The 6,980-nt window shown below is 33.9% G+C and overlaps 1 long non-coding RNA gene across 2 annotated transcripts; it reads left to right on the top strand.

Moving 5' to 3' along the window:
• The first annotated feature begins 4,026 nt into the window (after positions 1-4,026).
• LOC127943122 (uncharacterized) lies at positions 4,027-6,454 on the top strand. Of its 2 annotated transcripts, XR_008149563.1 has the most exons (5): positions 4,027-4,075; positions 4,359-4,427; positions 4,599-4,696; positions 5,732-5,858; positions 6,006-6,454. It is a non-coding gene; the product is annotated as an uncharacterized LOC127943122 (long non-coding RNA). The 2 variants fall into 2 exon arrangements; XR_008149562.1 differs by lacking the exon at positions 4,027-4,075 and having other exon boundaries at positions 4,243-4,696.
• The last annotated feature ends 526 nt before the right edge of the window (positions 6,455-6,980 follow it).

Here is a 6,980-nt window from a genome sequence, read left to right as displayed (position 1 = left end):
AAGAAGATTAGTAAGTGAGCATCACATGCTGTAGAATAAAGAAGGTCTAAAGCAGGTCATTGTCCGTGTTACGAGATGATGCAACGAAGAAAAGTTTAAAAAGTTTCTTCTGTTTGAATATTACACTAAGATTTTTACATATAATCAAATAAAAGAGTTATTGTTTTCTTTATAGCTTGCTCATATGTTAGGAATGACTATGTTCCATAAAAAACAATGCAAATGCTTTGTTTCACCCTTATGAGAGTAATGGTGTTTAAAATCTTGAATTTACATGATTGATGTAAACTATAAGGGTAGTGTGTTCACAAATTTATCTACATTTAATCAATATAAGTGATCAATAATGATCAAAAGAGAGGAGTGTTATGGAAATGTTTAGTTTTGTTAATTTGGCATTGATTGCATTAATGTCATTTAAGTATCTTTTTTATCATACAATGAATAAGGTAGTATATATAGTCCATAGGGACATTGAGTTATTTTATGTAACTTGTGCACGTAACTGCTTTAGGTTGAATAACAACATTTGAGGGGAAGCTGTGTAGCAGAGACGGACAGTTTTTGAGAGTAACCAGGCATCTAGGATGAGATGTGCATGAGATGTGCATGTGTTATGATGTGATGTGCACGGAGCAACATGATTGGCTCAAAGCTCCTAGTCTGTCCTTCAGTGTATCTTTTTACATTCTATAAAAAGTGGTCTGTAAGTCTGTGTGTTATCTCTGCACAGACTCAGAAGCTGTGTGTAAACCAGATCATTCTCGGTCTTAATTTGATTAATAATTATTACACAAAGAGTATTTTAAAAATACATTTCAATTTTTTTTATTTTACGGTTTAATTTACTATTAATTTATTCTTCATTTTTGTCTATTGTGTATTATTACACCCTTGATACATATTCTTCTTGCTATTGTTGTTCAGTTATTTATTATGGTATTATTTATATTATACATATAATTTTATGCTATTATAAATCTATTATATCACATGTTATTGTAGCGTTTTACTCGGTTTTCATATACACTTTACTTTAACTTGTACTACATATACTTTTTAATATAACATCACTTTTACTATATTTCTGCTGTGCACTGTATCAGTTCATATTTTCATTTTCACTGATCCATAGCCTCATCAGTTACATATTATTTGTTGTGGAGTTCATCTGTAGGCTATAGTGTGTCACTTTTTGATTTGTATTTACTTGTTTTATTAAATTCTCAACGAGAGTAAATTATTAGTGTTTAAAGATGTATTACTTAGATTTTATCACAGAATTTCAAAAGAATGAGCTGTGTTCTGATCGGAGACACGAAAGAGAGAAAAAAAAAGAAAGAAAAATGTTGGGATTGAACAACGAGAAAGCAATAAAACTACATTTAATTTAATGTATATTCAAGTTACATTACATATGTCACAGTTATATTAAATTAAAATTAACTTAAAATTAAATGTAAAAAAATATTAAACCGAAAATAATCAACGAAATCAACAAGTGAGACAAATGTGAGCTTTCACCCTTACGAAAATCATTTTCTAAATCTAAAGGCAAAGTTTTTTTTTTTTTTTTTTAATGGCACGTAGATCACAAACCTGAAATCGGTTGATAAATGTGAAAGTTATTGTGTTTTTATTCAGAAAAAAACCGCGGCTCCCCCGTTTTTTCTTCCATGTATTTTTAAGGCAGTCTTGCCCTCACTAACATGGCGGACGCGTTGACGTATTGCAGCAACGGCTCAGAGCGGCCAATGTGGAGTCTGGCTATTTATATGTCTATGCACGATCCCGCTCTGAACTCCCGAACCGACTCAAATGATTCGCGATTGTCGTGTTTCTGTGAGTGAGGCGGAGCTCAGCTGCTGCTCGTTATAACTGACCTCTCAGTCGGTCCCGAATTATTTAATATTTACCTATAAATTTTTTTTTATATTTTGAGCGAATTTTGAGTCGTGACATGTCAAAGGAGAACAAAAGCTGTGAACACAAGAAGGATCAGATGTGTTCTGCGAGGTCCTGCAAACATACTGGCAAAATGAGGTAAGAAAATCGCTATCTTTATTATCTTTTGAAAATAGTAAAGTATAACCAGAGTTTACAAATGGGTAGCATAAAGGACATGTAACCTGCAGAAGATAAATAAATACCCGTGTGTGTATTTTGCATTGCTTTATCACAGATGATCAAGTTAGATGCTCACCTACTGTCTTGCTGGAAAGTTATACGTTAATGTCTGTCTTTTAGAGATTTTTCCACATTTTCCTGATATGAATCCCATGCATTAGGTGTGTTATATATGTTTTTATTCTAATACTCAGATAGCATACATATCTGGGCCTCATCTGGGCCAACTATGGCACATCTGGCTCAGTTCTGGCAGCGGCAGAGGTTATCTCTGGCCCACACACATCAAGCCGGTTTTAGTTTGAGTTGTGGCTTGCTGTGTGTGGGCCAGATCTGGCCCGTGTGTGACAAACCGGTTTTAGGTTGAGTTCTGGCTTGTTGTATGTGGGCCAGATATGGCCTATACCAGGTGACCAGATGTGCCATTTTCTGAAGACACGTCCTGGCAGATCACCTTACTTTACCAGTCAGTGGTTCTAAAACTATTTTGAGTACTGGACGCCCATAATATTTCAGGACACGTAATATAAATACATACACACATTTATTTGACCTACACGGACCTGTTATGAAGCTGCAACGTTATTCGATTTTTTTACATTTTTGTACCATGTCCTCTGGTGTGACACCATGTGCTTTGAACTTTTTTGGAACCACTACAAATGTTTTATGCTTTGTTGTGCATTAATATGACACCCCTAAATTATATATATTTTTTATTAAATAGTGCATGTTAAGCTACATAATCCTAGAAAATTTTGCAAATGTGTCTTGCTTGCCACTAATGACAGGTTAGCTTGGAATAGCAAGGTCATTAATTGACAGAAAAGGCTGAAACGTCCTTTGGTGTGATAAAAAAAAAAAAATCCTCCATTGTTACACCTGTACTGTCACACCACAGGACAAAGTTTCTTTAAAAATCATTTTAAATAATTAAATAATATTTGTTTAACTCCTTTTTTATACTTTTAAATGCAATAATTACATTCATTAAGTTAAGCTCTAATCATCAAAAAAAAAAAAAAAAAATTATGATTCTAATAAAATTCTTTAATAAAAACGTTACAAAAAATTAATTTTTTTCATGATATTCACATTTCTTCAAGATGCACCTTATATACACATACACACACACTTACATATATATATATATATATGAGTGTTCGTAAAAGCAACAATACAAAATCTTAAACTATAAAAGTGCCACTTTGTCCCACTATTATGTGCAGGCCTGGCATTTTTCACTGGGCTATAGAACTACAAAATGAATTTTAAATTACCAATATCATGATTGAATGACATTTTGAATTATGTAGTGATCTAATTCTATCCACCAAACAATTATATGTGAATGTGTGAGAATTATGGTCATGGTTATAGGGAAATAACAAGAAGAACAAAGTGCAGTAAATGGTAAAACTGTTTGCACTACAAACCAGTACGTTCATAATTAAGACAATACATTAAAAATAACATGGTAAGATACAGCAGTTTGCAACAGTAAACAGCAAAACAAGCTGTTTGTACAGCTAATATAGCTGGAATGACACCGAAACCCAGACACATTACATTCACAAATGGCCGCGCCCCCTCTTACAGAAAAAAATAACGGGCATATGTTTATTCATGTTTATTTATGTAACGTAAGCGTGTGACTTTTAATTCGTGACGTGCTTTCATGGGCGTGCGCGCGGACCGGATGGAGTTGCCATGGAAACGGAGCGAACCACTGCAAATGTCACGAGGAAACACCCCGTTTCTCGCTGATTTCACTGTTTTCAGGTGAGTTAAGTCCATAAAATCACACAAATATTACTTAAAACTGTTGTTGACACTTCTCTTACTTGTATTTGACTCGCTTCTGTTGTTTATTTACTTTATAGGAACGGTTTACTGTCTTCGAAAAGTCCGTTAGCATTTCTACCGTTTTAAGACGACGTATCGTCAGGTATGATAACTCTATTGTGCTCTTATTTATGAAAGTTTGGTCTTTTAATCAAATCTTCATCTGTAGATGATAGCTTTTGACTGTTTTGTTGGTAATCTTTCAATGGATGATTGGAAATTGCTTAATTTATTTAACTAACATTTACACTTTATTGTTTATCGATGACGTCACGTTATCAAGGAGAGCGAAAATTGGCAGAAAACTAAAGTTGTTTTGATCTTTTATGGTAAACATAAAACTGTTCTGCGATTTCAAGAGTGACAAAATAATCCTTCTACAACAGAAGGGAGTGTCCAAGATTTCAATATTTCTGAAGGGAGCTGCTGACAGAAATGTAGGAAGCGCTGAAAAGGTTAAGTAACCTAATATGCATTTTTTTTCACAACATATATCGCAATGAATCTGTTATTTTATTTATTTATTTTTTGCATCTCACCTGCTCTAGCTTGTTTCCATCTAATAAACCTGGAACTGCAGACTAAATATTGTTGGCTCTGTGTCAAATTGCTTGTTTTGTTCCTAGATTCTTCAGTGCTGATGGCCTGCTGCATCCAGCAGAGTCGCAGTGAACCTACTGTAAGACAACATCTCCAAGATGCTATTGACCACAAGACTAGTACAGTAAGTCAAACCTCAAATAAACAGTACACTAGTATTCAAAAGCTTGAAGTTGATACAATTTGTAATAATTATCTTCTGCTCACCTCTGTAGTAATTATTTGATTCAAATATGTAAAAAGAGTAATATTGTGAAATATTATTACAATTTAAAATAGCTGTTTTCTATGTGAATACATTATAAACTAATTTATTCCTGTGATGTGCAGCTGTATTTTCAGCATCATTCCTCCAGTATTAAGTATTCAAACTTATTATCATCGTTGAAACAGTTGTGCTACTTAATTTTTTTTGTGGAAACCGTGATGCATTTTATTTTTCAGGATTCACAGATGAATACAAAGTTCAAAAGACCTGCATTTATTTGAAACAGATGATTTTGAACAATTTGATGCGTGTAACACTAACATTCAAATGTTTGGAGTCTATGTAACAACGAATTTCAGCACGTCTGTATTTTAACATTGATCATAATCAGAAATGTTTCTTGAGCAGTAAATCATCATATTAGAATGATTTCTGAAGATGTGTCACTGAAGACTGGAGTAATGATGCTGAAAATTCAGCTTTGATCAAAGGAATAAATGACATTTTAACATAATATTCACATAGAAAAGAGTTGTTTTGAATTGTAATAGTCAGTGTTACTATTTTACTGTAATTTGATTCAATAAATGGAGCCGTGGTGAGCATAAGAGATTTTTTATAAAGGCATAAAATATCTTACAGACCCCAAACTCTTGAATGGTTGTGTAAATTACAGTTATGATGTTCCTCCCAGTTAAATTTTATTAAAATGTATTAAATGTTACTCTGGCATATGCAGTCCATTCTATAGAGACTGTCTGTTCCCCAAAAACAGACAACAAATAATATGTTTATTAAGGGATCTAGAAAAATTATTTCAGTTTAAAGCTACTAGATTAAAACTAGTACTCAATGTACTCCATTGATGAAATAGTAAAAAGTGCACATTGCCTGAAATGATATGAACAGCAGCTATGCTAATCTTCCTGTTTCTGCAAATGTCCATCCCAGGGTTATTAGAAACTGCACAGCACAGGACTTGCAGGACTTGTGAGGATTCAGATGATACCAGTACTCAAAAGACCTTAGATGATGGCAACTATAGATGGACACACAAACTACCGCCACTGCAAAAAAGGTAAAGTTAATTTGAAAGAGCTGTGTCACAGTATCAAGGGCTCCCTTATCAGTTCTGCTTTCAGTACTGGAGAGTAAAAGATACATTTGTTTTTTATGTTTTTATTAGTACATATACGTTATCTTGCACATTTTATCTCCCCAACAGATTCTAATTTGAAAGAAGTTTATAATGCATGTTCGCTACTCCCAATTCAGAAGACTGAATCAGCCTGTGTATCTGAATGTTTCTCATACTCACTCCTCTCTGCCGCGTCTGAATTTGGGATTTTCCTTAGCTGTCAGTTATAAACGTCAATATTAAAAGAAATAAACATTTGAAATGTATCAGTCTGTGTGTAATGAATAAATATAATGTACAAGTTTCACTTTTTGAATGGAATTAGTGAAATAAATCAACTTTTTGATGATATTCTAATTATATGACCCGCACCTGTATATCATTGCTCTTTTGTTGATTTTGATTGCTTCCATTGTCCTCATTTGTAAGTTGCTTTGGATAAAAGTGTCTGCTAAATGTAAATGTAATGTTAATGTGTATTTAACTATATTTATAAATATTTATCTGTATTTTTTTATTTTGTAATAATGTAAATTAATTTGTTTTATATCTATACATGCAGTTGTATTCATGTATGTATATTTATTGGTCTAATTTTTTTATTTTAATAAAGCAGTTTAGACTACATGAGTGTTTTCTTTATTCTGGATGAATTACATATTCTTTTGTGTCTAGAAAGGGTAAATATGGGCCATATCTAACCCAGAAGTCAGCCACAAGTGGGACGGATCTGGGCCACATCTCAGAAATGGCGTGGTGTCGCCCATGCCATTTGTGAGATGCGTCATGGATCTGGTACAAATGTGGCTGACTTCTGTCAGACAAAACTGGGCCAGATCAGGCCCAGATGTCATCCACACCATTTCTGAGATGTGGCCCAGATCTGGTTCAGTTGAGGCTGACATATGTCAGCCAGACTCAGGTTGAGTCATCGCCGTCATTCTGCGCGGTATGTGGGCCAGAAGAATATGGGAGATGTGGGCCAGAACTGGGCCACATGTCATTTGCTATCTGGGAAATGATTCGCGATCCCACTATGAACTCTCGAACCGACTCAAATGA

This window comes from Carassius gibelio, chromosome A22 (genome assembly GCF_023724105.1).
Source record: "Carassius gibelio isolate Cgi1373 ecotype wild population from Czech Republic chromosome A22, carGib1.2-hapl.c, whole genome shotgun sequence".
NCBI lineage: Eukaryota > Metazoa > Chordata > Actinopteri > Cypriniformes > Cyprinidae > Carassius > Carassius gibelio.
This window is presented reverse-complemented; position numbering and strand designations above follow the sequence as displayed.